Here is a 20,592-nt window from a genome sequence, read left to right on the forward strand (position 1 = left end):
CTTTGGTTTTTTCTCCTTTTTGTACTTTTCCTTCTTACTTTTAGACAACTATAATATTTTGTTTGAACAATGTTAGCTTTATATTTGGCCGATGTGCCCCTTTTGTCTTTGTAGATGAACAAGTAATCTCTTATGCCAGGCCGAAGTGCCTTTTTGTATCTGAACAAGTTTCTTTTTTGAATGCAAGTCTTATATTTTCTTCCAAGTGTTGAATGTACGCCTTCTTTTCTTCTATGTATGTTTACCATTCCATACTTAGAATAATTTTGCATGTCTTCAAAGTATACCTTTATATATATAACCTCTTCAGAGTACAATACCTCGGACATAACGTCTTAATTGTTTATCTCGGCCTTGGCTTAACACTTGAAAACATTGTAAAAATATTTTCACAAGTGTTGTTTTAAACTTGCCACTTCACTTTTACTTATCAAGACTTCTGTCTTCTATACTCCCCAAGTTGGGCAACTTGGTCATCCCGGCAAGTACGTATGTACATCTTGCAATATTACCTCGGCTTAACTTTAACTTGTAAATTTTTTTGAAAATTTCAACAAGTGTTAAGCCAACTCTAGTTTGTAAATTTTTCTATAAAATTCCAACTCCTAAGCACTTTAAACTTTATTCATCATTCTCCAGCTCTCTGCCCCCTAATGTGAACTTAAGTTTCATTTATGTTCACATTAAGCATGTGCCTATGATCTTGTTGCCGAACTTAGATTCAAACAAAGACTAGCCGAGGTTCTCAGCCTTGGTTTCTCTGTTAATCTTACTGAAATACACTTAGTTTCAATCTGAGTTTGATTCTGCCGACATGGCAAATCTAGGTTAATCAATTTAGTTCAACTCCATTATATGCAAGTATAATTTCAACTCTGCCATATAATGAGTGTAAGTTATTCGTCATGTTTCACTTAGAAACATCGCCAACTTAGTTCAACTCTATTATATGCAAGTATAATTCAACTCTGCCATATAATAAGTCTAAGTTATTCGTCATCTTTCACTTAGAAACATTGCCAACTTAATTCAACCTATTATATGCAAGTATGATTCAACTTTGCTATATAACAAGTCTAAGTTATTCGTCATGTTTTATTTAGAAACATCGCCAACTTAGTTCAACTCTATTATATGCAAGTATAATTCAACTCTGCTATATAATAAGTCTAAGTTATTTGTCATGTTTCCCTTATAAACATCGCCAACTTAGTTCAACTCTATTATATGCAAGTATAATTCAATTCTGCTATATAATAAGTCTAAGTTATTCGTCATGTTTCATTTAGAAACATTACCAACTTAGTTCAACTCTATTATATGCAAGTATAATTCAACTTTGTCACATAATAAGTCTAAGTTATTCGTCATGTTTCACTTAGAAACATTGCCAACTTAGTTTAACTCTATTTTATGCAAGTATAATTCAACTCTGCTATATAATAAGTCTAAGTTATTCGTCATGTTTCATTTAGAAACATCGCCAAAGGACTGGTTAGTCGTATTACACAAGTTTAAAATTAAAAATCAAGCTAAAATTTTATTATTACTTCGGCTAGTAACAAAAAACTTTAAAAAACAAAAAATCTAATGATAGAAAAACTTCAAGTTGCAAGTATTCCAGGGTATTGGCAATTCTTTTCCATCATTGTGCTCAAGCCGATATGCACCATTACCAGCAACTGAGATAATTCTATAAGGTCCCTCCCAATTTGGGTCAAGCTCGCCATCTTTGGGATCCTTCTTGTTGCCGACCACTTTCCTCAGCACGAGGTCCCCAACTTTGAATTCTCTTGGGTTAACCTTCTTGTTGTAAGCCCTAGCAAGTTGTTGCTGGTATGTCCCTAGCCGAATTGCTGCTCTTTCCCTTATTTTTTCCAATAGGTCCAGATCTCGGGCCAGGAATGCCTCATTAGTCCCATTCTCTACTCCTTGGGTTTTGATCCCTAGGATGTTGACTTCTAGTGGAATAACTGCTAGGTATTCCCCAGTTGATCTTCTCGGCGTAGTCCGATATGCCTAGAGTACATTGGGCAACTCTTCCACCCACTTTTCCTTTGTTGCTTCCAACTTCTTCTTGATCCCATCCAAGATAGTTTTGTTAGACGCTTCTGCCTGACCATTGCTTTGAGGGAAGCTTGGAGTGGAGTAGTAGTTTTTGATTTTGTACTTTGCACAGAAGCTTTTGATTAGCTTACTGTCAAACTGTGTGCCATTGTCTGCTATTATTGCCCTTGGGATCCCAAACCTAGTGATGATGTTCTTCCATATAAAGTTCTTCACATCAATGTTCCAAATCTTCGTGAGGGGTTCAGCTTTTACCCACTTTGTGAAATAGTCAGTTGCTACCATCGTAAGCTTCCTTTGTCCAGTCGCTTGAGGTAGTTGTCCAACAAGATCCATGCCTCACTGGGCAAATGGCCAAGGGCTGGACACTGGGTTTAAATCTACTGCTGGTTGATGTATCAATGGTGCAAACCTCTAACACTTCTCACATTTTCTGACATAAGTTTCGGCATCTTTCTACATGTAGGGCTACCAGTACCACTGAGTAATGGCCCTATAAGCAAGTGACCTACCTCCAGTGTGGCTTCTACATACTCCTTCGTGTATTTCATACAAGAAGTCTTCAACTTGTGAATGATGCACACATCTCAAAAGGGGACCAGTAAAAGACCTTTTGTAGAGATGTCTTTCTTCTGTCAGACTGAACCTCGCTGACTTCAGTCTGATCTTATATGCTTTTTTGTGATCATCTGGCAGTTTTCCCTCTCTGAGGAATACTACTATTGTATCCATCCAACTTGGTCCCATCTCTACACACATTGCTTCATACTCTGTGTTCAATGGTTCCACACTTGCGCCTGATAAATAGTCAACCATTATTGTCCTTGCCTCTCCTGATTTCATTGCACTAGCCAAGTTAGCCAAGGCATCGGCATGGATGTTGTCATCTCGGCTAACTTGCTGCAGTCGAAAATCCTGAAATAAGGCTACCAGTCTGACAACCTCTTTACATAGGCCATCATTCTTTCATCTTGAGTAGCGTATTCGCCTGTTGCCTGGTTGACAATAAGTTAGGAGTCACAGAAGACCACCACCTCGTCGGCTTCTATTGCTGCTGCCAACTTCAATCCTACGATCAGTGCTTTATATTCTGATTCGTTGTTTGAGGCCTTAAACCCCAAACGAATAGATTGTTCCACCATTCGCCCATCTAGCAATACTAGCACTACTCCTACCCTTGCTCCCTAACGATTTGAACTCCCATAAACAAACAGGCAGAAAGAGTCGCTGATGTAAATATCGCAGGGCCTGAGTTTCTCTCCCTTCTTATATTCTGCTGTGGGGTTTTTCATCCCCAGTTGAGTTTTTTCTTGTTCACCTGGACACCCTAAACCGCGGCTCTCCGGAGCCCGATATGGTGTGGCACCAGGTGTGAACTCGGCCAGAGCTTGGTATTTGATTGCTGTTCTGGGTCTGAACTCTAAATCGTATTAGCCCAATACCACTGCCCATCTGGCCACCTTGCCTGTCAGATCTCCTTGCTGTAGTAGGGATTTCAAGGGGTGTTCGGTCAATACCACAATCTTGTGGGCTTGGAAATAGTGGTTCAACATCTTGGAGGCCATTATCAAGGCCAGTGTCAATTTCTCCAGGGGTAAATACCTGGTATCTGTGCTTGCTAGGGTTTTACTCACATAGTAAACTGCCCTCTGTTCTCCCTTCTCTTTTTTGATTACCACTGCACTCACTACATGCACTAAAACCGCCAAGCATAAGAACAACTCCTCTCCAGGTACTGGATTTGAGAGAGCTGGAGCTGTGGTCAGGTATTTTTTTAAGTCGGCCAAGGCGACTTCGCACTCCTCTGTCCACAAAAAATCTGTGGCCTTATTTACTAAACTAAAAAATGGTTTGCATTTGCCAGAACTTCTGCTTATAAACCTATTTAGGACTGCAGCCCTTCCAGTCAACATCTGCACTTGTTTTGCCAACGTTGGGCTTTTCAAGTCCAGGATGGTCTTGATTTGATCTGGGCTTGCCTCAATGCCCTTTTTGGTAACCAGGTATCCTAAGAATTTACCAGACCCAACTCCAAATGCGTATTTTGAAGCATTGAGTCGGAGCCGATATGTTTTCAAGATGTTGAAGATTGCCTTCAAGTCGGCCAGGTGATCCTCAAGTTCCTTGGTCTTCACAACCATGTCATCGATGTATACTTTCACTGTTTTTCCAATTAGATGTCTGGACATCTTGGTCACCAACCTCTGGTAGGTTGCTCATACATTTTTCAACTCGAAAGGCATCACTCTGTAGGAATACAACCCTTTTGGGGTGATGAATGTAGTCTTCTTTTCATCAGGGAGTACATTGATATCTGATGGTACCCCCTATAAGCGTCTAGGAAGCTCATCCTTCCATGTTCTGAAGTGGCATTCACCAGTTGATCGATTTTGGGGAGTGGGAAACTGTCTTTGGGACAAGCCTTATTTAGGCTAGTGAAGTCCACGCAGACCCTCCACTTTCCATTCTTCTTTTTCACAACAACTGTGTTTGATAACCAAGTTGGGTAGTTTACCTCTCGAATGGCATTGGCCTCCAGTAGTTTTCCCACATCCTCTTCTACTACTTCGAAATGCACCAATGTTGGCCTCCTTGCTCATTGGATGACAGGTTTAGCCGACCTGTCCACATGCAGTCTATGGCAAGTGACCTCAGGGTCAATGCCAGACATCTCGTATGGTGTCTGGGCAAATACCTCAATGTTTGCTCGCAAGAAGGCTTTTAACTCCCTTTCCTCCTCATCGGCCAATCCTGAGCCGAGAAAGAAGAAATGCTCTTCGTCCCTTTGTTGGACTAGAATCTTCTTCAGGGCTTTCTCACTCTTCTTGGCTGGTTCTTTGCCGACGTTATCCAGGAGCTCCATGTCCTTGTCTTCAATCTCGACTGTGTTTGCTTCTTGTATGTTGCATGTAGATTTCATTGCTACCATGGAACAATTCTTTGCCTTTACCTGATCCTCTATGACCTCCTCAATTCTATGTTCTGTTGGGAACTACAACAATTGGTGCAGTGTTGAGGGAACAACCCTCATTGCATGCAGCCATGGCCTTCCCAAATAACATTGTAAGGGGAGGGGGTGTCAATTATTGTGAACTCTTCGCTTATCTTCTTGGTTCTTGCCTGTACCTCCAAACTTATTGCTCCTAGGGGCCACGTCGGCGTTTCATTGAGCCCGGCCATTGGACTGTTGGACTGCTTTAGACCATCTTGGTGAAGGCCGAGCTCCTTGTAACATATGATGTCACAAGAGCTGCCTTGGTCAACCAGAATGTGCTTTACTTGGCACTCTCCAACCTTGAGGGATATTACCACAGCATTGTTGTGTGGATGCTGCACCATGTCTAGGTTGGCTTCAGTAAAGGACACCATTGGTCCCTGGCACTCGTTTGCCCTAGGCCTTTTTTGCCGGACCTAACACACATGCTGTAAGTGTTTCACCCTCTGAGTCTCCCCATGTACCTCATTCTCATTGACCTTCGAGTGAATCACATTGATCACTCGAGGTTCGTCTACTTGTGGTTGTGGTGCTGGTGGAGGTGGTGCTGCTGGTGCCTGGGGCAGCCTTGCTTGCTCTTCCCTTGTCTTGGCCTCATCTACTACCAGATCTTCTAGATGTGCCTTTAGGGCTCTGCACCCCTGAGTCAGATGCCCATCCTCATTGTGGTAAGCACAACGCTTCCCCAGGCTTCTTCCGATAAATTTGCCAGGAATTTTCTCTGGTGCTTTACAGTAAGGCTGATTCCTGATTCTTTCCAAGACTTCGTAAACCGGGATCCAGAACACTGTGGTGACTGCCTGTGCAACCCTCAGTCCCATTTCTTGTTTGTTAAAGTTTGTATTACCTTAGCCTCGCTTCGGCAAGCCCTTCCTCTTCTCTTGCTTTGACGCATTTGTCCCCGGCGTGTCTTTCTCTACTCTCGCATATTTTTCGATTCTGGCCATGAGTTTCCCTATACTTTTTGGTAGTGTCTTTGCCAATGATTTTCAAAATAGACAGTCATTGTTTAGGCCGTTTTTAAAAGACACGACCGCCACCTCTTGATTGCATCCTGGTATTCAGTTAAACACCTCATAATACCTCTTGGCATAAGCCCTGAGGCTTTCATCCTCACCAATTCTCAAAGCCATCAGGGAGTCTACCTTCAACAACTGCAGTTTGTTTGTAACAAACCTAGCCACAAACATTTCGGCCAGGCCTTTCCAGTATTTCACAGTTCCTTTCAGCAACTTGTGAAACCAATCTGATGTGATTTTCCCAAAGGATGAGGGGAACACCTTGCAGAGCAGCGGCTCGTTCCCAGTGTACAGTGCCATTGAGTTCAAGTATAAGTCGATATGGAAGTTGGGATTAGACTTACTGTCGTATATTTGGAATCTCGGCATGTGGAACCTTTTCAGGGCCTCATACTTGTCAAATTCTACCGAAAACGGTGTTCTCGGCTTGACCGAAGATATTACCTCGGCATCTTGTCGCTTCCTTTAGAGGTAATCCCTCAAATCTTCCTTGGTCCGTCCAGGAGCTCGATTGTTAATGGATTTCAGCTTTTTTGGTATGCTACTCCCGGTGTCGTTATGAGTCCTCTTTGACCTCCCTCCATTAGTTGTGTCGAAACAAAGCTCCTTCCCTTGAACATGCCGATATTTTTTGGTGTAGTTTTCTTTGGCACGGTGTGTCTTCTGAGACTCTCCTCTCATCAATTCTCCTCGCCCGACCTCCCGTGAAGGCCGATGTGAATGCTCCTTTCCCCTGTCATGCTGAGGGACTGTGGGGATTGCTTTCTGCCCCTGTTTCTGGGCATCATTCTTGGCTGCTGGAATCGGCGTGTCCTCCAATGGGAATGGTGGCGGTATTATGTTGTTTTCTATAATGAAATTGACAACCGATTGTAAGTCTGCCAATTTGTTTGCTATCCCCTTTATCTCGTCGTCCCTCCTTAGGCATCTATCTTACCATACCTGGAGGTCACTTTCATTGTAATACCCGCCCTGACATGATTTCTTCAGCATGTCTCCCTCTTGGCCGGTGTCTTTTTCTCCGGGATTCTTATCCCAAGGTTCCTCGTTGCAGTTGTCATCCTCTACGTTAGGATCAGCGTTTTTACCATTCCCACTAGGGATGTCACCCTCAATTCTTTCTTTTTACCCGTTGTTGGCCATCTATTCTTCTTACGTTTCCCACAGACGGCGCCAAATTGTGTGTGTGGATTTCTGACCACACTGCCAAACAGGTACCCAGCTGGAGAGCACCGGCAGAATAGATCCTGCCCGAATAACCTGTCACAGAAAGATAAGACTCCGGCGGTGGTTCGTACACCCGGGGGCACTCCGACGATCAAGTCAATACTCAGTTATCTCTCAAAGATAGTAATTAGTGTTTAACTCACTAGCCAGAATACAAAAGTGTACCTTAGACTCACGAGAGTGCCTTACTTTTATAGCCAGCACTAACCTAACCCTTGTGGAAGCCTAGCTTCACTTGGACTTAGGCAATGCCTATCCTGGACCCCCAGCCAGATAGAGATAAACTCCTTAAGAGCCTTATCTTTATCCAGATTAAGGTCCTCTTCTATACTAGGACTCTTGTCCCTTATCCGTTCATCTCGGATTTCGGTATCTCCGCAGATAACCTCGGCCTAGCCGAGATAACCTTGGCGCCATAACCAAGACATATGGAACCTTGGCTGACACTTCGGTGCCACCTTGATCACGTGTTGTCATTCACAAAAATATGCCCCCACAATTATGATTCAAATTGATAATGAAAATCATAAGTCAACGATGGGGCAATTTTCACGTCATCATTCTATCTTAGAAATTGCCAAAAAAAAAAAAAAACCTAAATAAATAAAATTTTGATAAATGCAATTGATATTAATATTTAAGGAGATTGATAATGTTGATAAGATGGTAATTGTGGCTTGTAATGTTATACATGTACAATGCTTTTGATGGTTGTTATAAAGTTTCTGTTTATTAATAGTGTCTTATAATGTAAAATAACCTTATTAATGTCAAAGTCAATGATGGAGGCAATTAACAATAGCATTGGAACAGAGATATATATAGGTGCTGTTTGGTAAGACTTACATTTTCAGTTCTCTATTTATATTTATAAAAATTTTAAAAATTCAAATGAAAACTTGTTTGGTAAAATTTTTTATTTATAAATCAGTGGTCTCAGTTTATAAATTTGGCCAAAAAATGAAAACACAAAAAATGTGTTTCTATTTTGAGTTTTCAGTTTTTTTTTTTTTACCACCCAACACAAGCCACCATCCGCCACTATTTTCCACCACCGTCTTCCGCCACCACCACCCACCACCCGCCACCATTTTTCACCACCACCCCCCCACCACCACCTGCCACCACCATTCACCACCCACCTGCCACCCGCTCGCCACCACCACCCACTCCTTGCCATTACTACCACCACCACCAACCACCACCCACCTGCCATCCACCACCCGCCACTACCATCCACCGCCTACCGCCACCACCCGCCACCTACTTGCCATCACCACTCACCACCCACTTGCCACCACCATCCATCACCTGCCACCACCAGCCACCCACCACCACCACCACCAGCCACTTGTCACCCACCCACCCGTCACCACTACCACCCGCCACCCACCACCACTGCCGCCATCACCCACCCGCCACCTACCTACCACCACTACTCACCACCACCCACTCGCTACTACCTACCACCCGCCACCATCCACCTACCACCACCACCTACCCGCCACCACCCGCCATCCGCCACCCACTTGCTACCACCACCTACCACCTGCCGCGGCCACCACCACCACTACCACCCACCACCCGCCACTGTCACTCACCCAACCACCATTACCACCCGCCACCACCTACCACCACCTGCCATCCGCCACTCACCTGCCACTACCACCCATTACCCGCCGCCGCCACCACAACCACCACCACCACCACCACCACCACCACAACCACCACCCACTCACCACCACCCACCACCGTCACCCACCCACCCACCTACTACCACCACCTGCCACCTACCCACCTACCCGCCACCACCCGCCATCCGCCACCCACCTGCCACCACCACCCACCACCCACCACCTGCTACCGCCACCGCCACCGCCACCGCTACTGCCACCCCCACCGCCCACTCGCTACCACCCACCACCGTCACCCACCCACCTGTCACTGTCACCCACCACCCACCGTCACCACTTTCCACCATTGTCTTTTGCCACCACTTGCCATTTTTCACTCTTTTTTATATTTTTAAATTTTTTAAAATATTTTGTCAATTACTAAATGCGTTTGTAGTTTATGTTTTTTTAAAAATAAACAAAAACCAGTTTATAAAATCTTTATAAATATAAACTAAAAATGTAAACGTTATCAAACACACCTATAGTGATCAACGATAATCGAAATGACAATGAAAATCACAAGTGATGAGAGTAATCGCCGATGATGATTGAGATCACTCATCTTACTACGCAAATTGAAAAAAAATAAAATAACTCATGATAAAACAGGTGACTTGGTTTATCACGAAACTATTATTGTCCAACAATAAAATACAAAAAAATGCAATAGAGATGCATTTTCTTATTTATAAATTCTTCATTGATTTTTATTTTAATGTGTTATTTCATGAAATATCCCACGTGTAGTCGATGGCATTGTTGTCTCAGCCCTTTCTTCCTCGGTTTTGCAAGGTGAAGCTCGTGCGATTCGTTTGGCTTGTCGTCTTCTTCAAACTCTTGGTCTATCAAATGTCCAAGTTGAAAGCGACTGTAAGGGGGTTATTGATCTCAATGTCTCGGAGCTGGATCCCCCCTGGGATTGTCTCGCATTGCTACACGATATTCACTCTTTGAAGTCCAGTCTTAGATACTCTTTTTCCTGGATTCCTAGAGAGGCTAATAGGGTGGCCCATTGGTTGGCTTCTTCTTATCTCAGTGGGAAGCTTTCTGTAGATTGGGTGAAAATTACTCCTCCTCCTATAAAGGAGCTATTGTATGTTAATGCCTCTGTGTAGCATTTGGCTTTTCATAGTTCAAAAAAAAAAAAAAAAAAGTGTGGGCAACCGGCTAGTATTTACGTACTTATATCGACTTATCTAGCTATATTGCAGCTATGTATTAAGCTGTTGGGATATACCTCCTTATTGGAGTGTGGGACCCAATTGGTTTGTTAAAGAATTTTAATTTGGCTTGGTTTAGGTATAATATATTTTTATATATTATATTTGTGGAGATCCAATTCAATTTGGATACAATTAGGATTTGTTTACAAAACCTAAGATTTAATAACATATATATATATATATATATTGTTTTGTACTTCACAAAAAAGGAGGACAATTCGAAGCACTGTGCGGCTGGCTGATTTGTGTTGGTACGCTCTCGGATAATTTCGGCAACGTGTGTATTGGTTTGGTTCGGCTTTCGGTTCTATTTTGGTTTGTTATTTTGGATCTTCTTCAACTCTGGTTCAGAAGATTTTGGTTCATCTATTTGGTGAGGTCTTTCCTCTTTGTTTATTTGTGATTATTTGAAATTCACCTAAGGGTGATTTTGTGAGACTATTAGTGTCTCGTTTGTAATCGTTTGGAACTTATTTGGTTGATAGTGGAATCAGATTTCGATCCCGTGGACGTACCTCACATTGAGGGAACCACGTAAAATTCTTGTGTTGCCTTTGATTTAATTTTTCCGCATTAGTTTTTATTCTCATTGATTGATTTACTTGTAGAGAATCACATCGATTTTCTCTAACAACTGGTATCAGAGCTTACGGTTTATTTTGGATCTATTTATTTGTGTAAATCAATGGAGGGGAATGTGGGTCGTATGTCTAGCTTCAATGGAAGCAATTGGGTAACTTGGAAAACTAAAATGGAGGACCTATTATTTTGTAAAGATTTATATGGACCCATTGAGGGTGATAATGGCAAACCCGAGGGTATGAAAGATGATGAATGGAATAGGCTTAATCGAAAAGCCGTTGGAGTTATCCGTCAATGGATTGATGACAGTGTGTTTCATCATGTTGCTACTGAAACTTCAGCACATGATTTATGGAAAAAATTAGAGGGCCTTTATGATAGGAAATCAGCCACAAATAAAGCTTTTCTGTTTCGTAAGTTGGTTAATTTAAAATATAAAGAAGGCAGCCCTATTCCGGAACATCTGAATGAAATAAAGAGTATTGTTAACCAACTTGCTTCTATGAAAATTGTTTTTGATGATGAGTTGCAGGCTTTGATGCTACTTAGATCTTTGCCCGAAAGTTGGGAGACTTTGGTTGTGACTGTCAGTAATTCGGCGCCCGATGGAGTTGTCACAATGGGCCAAGTCACTAGTAGCCTGTTGAATGAAGAAACAAGAAGAAAATCAGCGGGTTCCTCTCATTCAGAAGCATTTGTTGTGAGAGGCCGAAGCAAAACAAGGGGGAGGAGTAAGACTCCTCATGGTCGTGATCAAAGCCGTGACAAATCGAAAGATGGTTCTTTTTCAAAGAAAGACATTGAGTGCCATTATTACCATGAGAAAGGGCACATGAAGCGAGAATGCCGAAAACTCAAGAATAAAGAGAAAAGGCGTGATAAAAGTGTGGATAAGAAGCAAGAAGACACAACAGCAGTTACTACCAATGGTGATCTCATGGTCGTTTGTGAAGATGATTGTATCAATTTTGTGGGCCAAGAGAGCAATTGGGTGATTGATTCCGGTGCTTCTTTTCATGTGACTTCTCGAGTTGATTTCTTCACTACCTACACCGAAGGAGATTATGGTTTTGTTCGAATGGGTAATGAAGGTTTGTCCAAGATTATTGGCATGGGTGATGTTTGCTTGGAAACAAATTTGGGCTGCAAGTTGTTGCTTAAAGATGTGAGGCATGTTCCCGACATTCGCCTCAATTTAATCTCTACCGGGAAGCTAGATGATGAAGGCTACAACAACAAATTTGGTGATGGAATATGGAAGCTCACAAAGGGTTCCTTGGTGGTGGCTAAGTGTAAGAAGACTCATACACTTTATTCGATGCAAGGAAAAATTTGTAAAGGTGTTGTCAATGCACTTGAAGAAGATACTTCTACTGAATTATGGCACAAGCGGCTTGGCCATATGAGTGAAAAGGGGCTGCAAGTATTGTTCAAGAAAGAGCTTCTACCCGGTTTGAAAGGTACACATCTTAAAACTTGTGTTCATTGTTTGGCGGGTAAACAACATAGAGTTTCTTTTCATAAAAATGTTGTTTCTAGAAAAGAAAATGTTTTGGAGTTGATTCATTCTGATGTTTGTGGTCCTTTAAAAGTTAGAACACATAGTGTTGCACTTTATTTTGTTACTTTCATTGATGATTATTCAAGGAAAGTTTGGGCTTTTCTACTAAAATCTAAAGATCAAGTTCTAGAAGTATTTAAGCATTTTCAGGCCATGGTTGAAAGAGAAACAGGGCAGAAATTGAAGTGCATCCGATCAGACAATGGTGGTGAATACATTGGGCCATTTGATGAGTATTGTCGCAGCCAAGGTATTCGGCACCAAAAGACAGTTAAGAAGACTCCTCAACAAAATGGAGTTGCCGAGAGAATGAACCGCACCATTGTGGAAAAAACAAGGTGTTTGCTTTCACAAGCTAAATTGCCAAGATACTTTTGGGGTGAGGCATTGAAGACAGCGGTTGACGTGATCAATTTGTCTCCTTCCTATCCATTGAATGGTGATGTTCCAGAAAGAGTTTGGACCGGTAAAGATGTATCTTATGAGCACTTGAGAGTGTTTGGTTGCCGAGCTTTTGTTCACATTCCAAAAGATGAGAGGTCCAAGCTTGATAGCAAGTCAAGACAATGTATTTTTCTTGGCTATGGGCGTGATGAATTTGGGTATAGATTGTGGGATCCGGTCGACAAGAAAGTCATTCGAAGCCGTGATGTTGTGTTTCTTGAAGACCAAACAATTGAAGACTTTGGCAAAGGTGATCAACCGGTGCCAAAAACTAGTGATCTCATTGACATGGATTCATCTCCTTCATCTTCAGTTGATGATGAAAACGGGGGAGATGTGCAGCCACCTATTGAAAATGTAGAGGATGATGCTAATTCTAATGAAGTTGAGCCAGAAATTGAGGAAGAGAATCCAACTCAAGAACCGCCACCACAACTTGAGTTAAGAAAATCTACAAGGGACCGACAACCTTCAAGAAAGTATCCTCCCAATGAATTTGTGTTGATTTCTGATCAAGGGGAGCCTGAGAGCTACCAAGAAGCAATTGAGCATGCAAAGAAAGGTGATTGGAAAAAGGCCATAGAAGAGGAGATGAATTCCTTAGTTGAAAATCACACTTATGATTTAGTGAAGTTGCCTAAAGGGAGGAAAATTCTGAAAAATAAGTGGGTCTTTAAATTGAAGAATGATGGCAAAAATCTGAGGTACAAGGCACGTCTTGTTGTGAAAGGCTTTGGGCAAAAGAAAGGCATTGATTTTGATGAAATTTTCTCACCGGTTGTAAAGATGTCTTCTATTCGGGTTGTACTTGGCATGGCTGCAAGTATGAACCTTGAAGTTGAACAACTTGATGTGAAGACCGCATTTCTTCATGGTGATCTTGAAGAAGAAATTTACATGGAGCAACCGGAAGGCTTTGTGGAAAAAGGGAAAGAGAAATTTGTTTGAAAATTGAAGAAAAGTTTGTATGGTCTCAAGCAAGCCCCGCGGCAATGGTACAAAAAATTTGACTCTTTCATGATGAATAATGGTTTTTTTAAAACCACTTTGGACCATTGTGTGTTTGTGAAAAATTTTCCAGATGGTAAATTTATTATTCTTTTGCTTTATGTTGATGACATGTTAATTGTGGGTCAAGATTCTACCATGATAAACAGGTTGAAATTGGAGTTGAGCAAGTCTTTTGCTATGAAAGATTTGGGACCGGCAAAGCAAATTCTTGGTATGAAAATTGTTCGTGATCGCAAAGAGGGGCTGATTTGGTTGTCTCAAGAAAGCTACATCGAGAAAGTTCTTGAGAGGTTTAATATGGATAAAGCAAAGCCGGTTGGTTGTCCACTTGCGGGTCACTTCAAACTTAGTTCGAATCAATGTCCTACAAGTGAGAAAGACAAAGAAGAGATGTTGAAAGTTCCTTATGCTTCAGCAGTTGGTTCTTTGATGTATGCCATGGTTTGTACAAGGCCGGATATTGCTCACGCCGTTGGTGTGGTGAGTCGTTTTCTCTCTAATCCGGGTAAAGAACATTGGGCAGCGGTAAAATGGATTCTAAGGTATCTTCGAGGGACTTCGAAGGTGTGTTTGTGTTTTGGGGATGGTAAGCCGATGCTTGATGGGTTCACAGATTCTGACATGGCTGGTGATGTTGATTCTCGGAAATCTACTTCGGTATTTGATGACTTTTGCAGGGGGAGCTGTGGCATGGCAATCTAAATTACAAAAATGTGTTGCTCTCTCAACTACCGAAGCTGAATTTATTGCTATTACAGAAGCTTGCAAAGAAGAGTTACGGTTGAAGAAATTTTTGCAAGAGTTGGGTTTAAAGCAAGAAAAGTATGTGCTTTATTGTGATAGTCAAAGTGCTATTCACTTGAGTAAAAATTCTACTTTTCATTCGAGATCGAAACACATTGATGTGAGATACCATTGGATTCGTGATGTGTTAGATTCGAAATTGTTGCAACTCGAAAAGGTTCACACAGATGATAATATTTCAGATATGTTGACAAAGACTTTGTCGAGGGACAAACATTTAAAGTGTCGAACTTTGGCGGGTATGGTTGATCTCTCCACCTAAGTCGGTAGGGGGAGAATTGTTGGGATATACCTCCTTATTGGAGTGTGGGACCCAATTGGTTTGTTAAAGAATTTTAATTTGGCTTGGTTTAGGTATAATATATTTTTATATATTATATTTGTGGAGATCCAATTCAATTTGGATACAATTAGGATTTGTTTACAAAACCTAAGATTTAATAACATATATATATATATATATATATATATTGTTTTGTACTTCACAAAAAAGGAGGACAATTCGAAGCACTGTGCGGCTGGCTGATTTGTGTTGGTACGCTCTCGGATAATTTTGGCAACGTGTGTATTGGTTTGGTTCGGCTTTCGGTTCTATTTTGGTTTGTTATTTTGGATCTTCTTCAACTCTGGTTCAGAAGATTTTGGTTCATCTATTTGGTGAGGTCTTTCCTCTTTGTTTATTTGTGATTATTTGAAATTCACCTAAGGGTGATTTTGTGAGACTATTAGTGTCTCGTTTGTAATCGTTTGGAACTTAGTTGGTTGATAGTGGAATCGGATTTCGATCCCGTGGACGTACCTCACATTGAGGGAACCACGTAAAATTCTTGTGTTGCCTTTGATTTAATTTTTCCGCATTAGTTTTTATTCTCATTGATTGATTTACTTGTAGAGAATCACATCGATTTTCTCTAACATAAGCCACGAAGGGTGTGTTGTTTGGATGGACTGGATAAGGGGGAGTGTAATTCATTAGACTGTTAGTTTTGGATATATTGTTTCCAGACTATATGGTTATATTGGATTTGTATCTTATATTTGTTTAGTCATGGGATTGGATGTCTGGATTGGACTATTTTAGTGAATCCAATATTTGGTTAGACGGACTGGATAAGGATAAATGTTCAAAAATTATTTTATCCTTGTAATTTATAATTTTTATTTAATATATAATTTTAAATTTGTAATCTATAATTTATAATTTATAATCTAACAACACTAAAAAAATTTAATTTATAAGGCCATAATTTTTAATTTATTATTTTCAATTAAATTAAATTAATAATTTATAATTTATAATTTTTTATTTAATATATAATTTTAAATTAACAACAATAAAAAATAATTTTATGTAATATATAAATTAAATTTTCAACAACACTAAAAGAATTTAATTTATAAAACCATAATTTATAATTTATTATTTTTAAATAAATTTAATTTATAATTTATATTTTTTATTTAATATATAATTTTAAATTAACAACACTAAAAAAATAATTTTATTTAATATGCAAATTTAATTTTTTAACAACACTAAAAAAATTTCATTTATAAGGCCATAATTTTTAATTTATTATTTTTAATTAAATTTAATTTATAATTTATAATTTAAATTTTTTATGTAATATATAATTTTAAATTAACAACACTAAAAAAATAATTTATAAATATTCACAAGACTATTTTGCCCTTTTCTAGTTGTTTGCTAAGTAATAGCATAGGGATAAAATGGACATTTCAGAGCCTAATCCCATGAGATATCAATCTCATGGAAATAATCTCATCTCCTCATGGGTTAGGATAGTCTCACAAATATGAGACTAATAGTCCAGAGGGACTATTAGTCCGGAGCAAAAAAATTGAAACAAATAATGAACTATTAGTCCGATAGAACTAATAGTCCAATCCCACACTCTAATCTTTCAAAACAAATACACCCAAAGGGTGAACCAGTCTTTTGTTCTTGTGTTTCAATGATTTTTTCAGTTTTTACATTATAGTTATGAGGCAGGTAACGCCAAAGTGGTTCAAAATGGTGCATATGACAAACTTATTTTGGGATTTTTTTTTCATGTATAAAGAACTTATGTTAGAAACTTGTTTTGGGTGCCCAAAAAGTTAGAATTAGGTCAAGTTTGGCAAGTTAAAAAGAATTTAAAAAATTAAAAAGTTACTCAAAAAGTTAAAAAGTTATCATTATTCACCAAAAGTCAAAAATCACGGCTGCACAACTCTCAATCCTAATTTTTCCCTACACACTAATTTATACAATTTTTTAATACACATTTTTCTACAAAAAGTCAAAAAGTTAACCCAAACAACCATATTTTTTTCAACTTTTTAGTAAAAAAAAGACAAAAAAGTGCACTTATTTAGGACACTCCAAACAATCCCTAACCTCGTGTATAATATTATTACAAAATACATAACTTCATTTTTGAACAAAAAAAATTATTGTAACTCTACCAAAACCATTTATCACAAAAATATATAATTGTTTGCACCATAAATATTTTTCTATTGATTATGACCTATTGATTGTGGCTAAATATAATTTTATTGATTGTGACGTATCAATTGTGTCCTATAGATCATAGCTAAATTTGATCTCATTAATTGTGGATCTCATTAATTGTGGTCTATAAATTTAAATTATAAATCATTTTTAAAGAACTATTATGGCCACATCATCATCATCATTATTATTATTATTATTATTATTATGCGCAGCAGACATGGAAAGCACCAAGTGGTTAAAGGAAGTTGTGAACATGTGACAGCTTGTAGCATTTTATAGGGTATGTGTCATCCACTAAGGATCCTCTTTCCTAGAGTGCTATATTGTGTGGTTGAGATTTACTGGCAAGTCACATCAGAAAAATTAATGTGACTAGCCAGTAAATCTCAACTATACAATGTAGCACTCTAGGAAATTTTAAAAAAAAATCACTCTAGAAGATCCTTGCTCATGTGACATCAACTTCAACTTCCATCTCCTTTTGTGGCAATGTACATGAGTGGAAGAAAACTGCCCTGGGCAGTTTTATAAGCCGTGGGACTGCCTATTTATAGGCCAAGGGAGATCAAACAGAGGATCATCACCAAAACAATAACACCTAGCTTGTATTTAGGACTTTAGGACTATTTTCCTCTCAGTTTAGGAGTAGTTTAGTCAGTAACTTGTATATTGGTAACTTAGTGAACTTTGATAGTTTTATTTTGATATCTTTGTTTACTTTGTTTATTTCATTTCTCTTGTTGATTGTAATTTGTTGTAAAGAAACTCTTGTACTTTTAAGATAATTTGAATCAAATACACAGTCACTTGATTGGTTTGTTCAATTATTTGTTTAAATTATTGTTCAAATCCCGTCGATAGGGAGTGGGCATAATTTTTACTAACAATAATAAAGATAATAAAAATACATAAGCCCCTGGGGTGGGTTCAGTGAATAGGGTTTGGCACTAAAATGCTTTCAACCCGTGTTCAAGTCTCCATTGCCTCTTAGTGTGGTGCCCTTGCATTTCCCTGTTCTTGCTCATTGGTCCTAACGCTGTGGGAGCCATGCCGGGACTGGGGTTTGGCTAAGCTTAAGCCACCGCTTTTTTTGTTTACCAAAAAAAAAAAAAACAAACTTATAGTACCGTTTGGGAAGAAGGTTTCTAGGCTTTTTTTTTTGGCTATTTTAGTCACAAAAAACAAAATAGGCTATTTTAGCTACAACAAACAAAACATCACATCCAACCCATAATCATTACACTCTTCTCTCATAAAAAAAGTCAAAAAAGTCAAAAAGTCCTTTCCAAACCAAACTTTTTAACCCAGGCTAAAATAATCAAAAAAGTCAAAAAATTAAAAAGTCAATCCACTTCCCAAAAGGATACATTTTGAGAGGTGTGCATCATAACATTTCTTTATAAATTTTACATATAAAAATACTGTTTCTAAATCATATTCCATTCCAACCAAAATCCAAACACTCGTTGACAGCACTCATAAACATGGCACACAACCTCAAAATACACAACTTTATCCAGGCATGCCATGAGCCATGCAACTGTTATGCATTGCCATTGTCACCAGAAAACTACCCTTTGCAATCCATCTTCTCCCCTTTGTTTCCCACAGGATCCGACGGCTGAAATCCACCGGCCGGGTGAATTTTCTTACTCTTTCCATGTTTACAGCTGCCGATAATTACACCGCCACGCTCTCCCACGCTTCGTGCTCTTTCCTCTTCCAACCTCTTTACTTTCTCCATATACTGGTTTCTCTGCACGTAGGTATCGGCAAAACTAGCTCCAATGGACCACATGACTGATGAAAAGCTTGAAGAAAAAAAATTGGAGGCTTAAATCTCAAATGTGTGTGTATGGTGTGCGATTGGAGAAATTTAGAGTGGGGATTTATAGGGGGGTGGGGGTGGAACAATGTTTGCCTTTGTGAGCAAGCAATCACTAGATTTTTTAGTCCAATTGGCTTATGATTTTAGGGGTACATACCTTGTTCATTTAACATGGATGAAAAGGTGGAGGCCGGGGAATGGACAAGAATGGTATATGAAAAATTTAGGCTAAGTTTGGCAACTCAAAAATAATTTATCTTTTTATCTTTTTTTCATTACATCACCTCTTTACTTTTCTGCACATCTTTTTGTAAAAAGACAAAAAGTACATTTATTTAGATCATCCCAAACAACTCAAAAACAATAAATTTTTGAATTATTCAAATAAAATTGTTTAAAACATTTAAAATTCATTACTTATTTTATAATTTTGTATATATTTAAATTAATATTTTGTAAATTTATTAAGATATTGGGCAAATCCCATTAGATTGGTTAAAATAATTTAACTATTTCATTGCACTGTAAAAACAAATTCAACTGGTCAACAAGCTTTTTACAATGACCGAAATAAAAAATTATTGACTAAAAAACTTAAATATATACCCTCCAAATAGTCATATTTTAAAAATAAAATTATAAAATTCAAACTTAGAGTTAATTTTTATTAGTTTAATAAAAATAAACATTGTTAATATGTATCTTTAAAGCATATGTTAAAAGAGATAAATTATATATATTTTTATTATACTTTCATTCAAAATATATAATCTTATAAAACGCTTCAATTAATATGTACTTTTAAAACAAACATTAACAAAATCTATTAAAACTACTACCAACTATTGCTTACTGGGCCACACCTTTACAAGTCTTGAGTTGTGTTTGGACTAGGATCAATTCTATTTTATGTGGGATGAATTATACTGATAGTTCTTATAATTTAAGACTTGTATTATTTTAATTTTTGACTTTTTAATTGTGATACATTTGATCTTAAATTTTAAATCTTATTTCAAATAAAGACAATTGAAGATATTATTACTCAATTTCAAGAGCAAAGTCGTCAATTTGACAAAATATAAACTAATTTGACAAAAATAAATATCAAAAAAATATTTTTAAAATTTTAAAAAATTATTTCTACCCACCAAAGACAAAATTATATAAAATTGATAATTTTTTTACACATTATTTATTTTTTTACCAAATTAATTTCTATTATATGTTTGGATGATGATCATGAAAGGATGGTTGTTAGGCTTTTAATGTGTAATCGATATAATTAATATATGAAATATTTTTAGTTTTAAATTTTTTAATTTGATGGATTGATTTAATAGTGATATCAAAGTTGTCGCTGTATTTGATTTTTGAAAAAATAGAAACTAATTTAATGAAAATAAAAACAACCACTCATCATTATCTAAACATATAATAAAATTAATTTGGTAAAAAAAAATAAATGTGTAAAATATTTATTAATTTTACATAATTTTATCATTGGTGGGTAGAAATAATTTTTAAAAATTTAAAAATATTTTTTGACATTTATTTTTGTCAAATTAGTTTATATTTTATCAAATTAGTGACTTTGTCCTTAAAATTGAGTAATGATATATTCTATGGTCCTT

The sequence above is a fragment of the Camellia sinensis genome, chromosome 1 (assembly GCF_055761805.1).
Source record: "Camellia sinensis isolate YWXY chromosome 1, ASM5576180v1, whole genome shotgun sequence".
Taxonomy (NCBI): domain Eukaryota; kingdom Viridiplantae; phylum Streptophyta; class Magnoliopsida; order Ericales; family Theaceae; genus Camellia; species Camellia sinensis.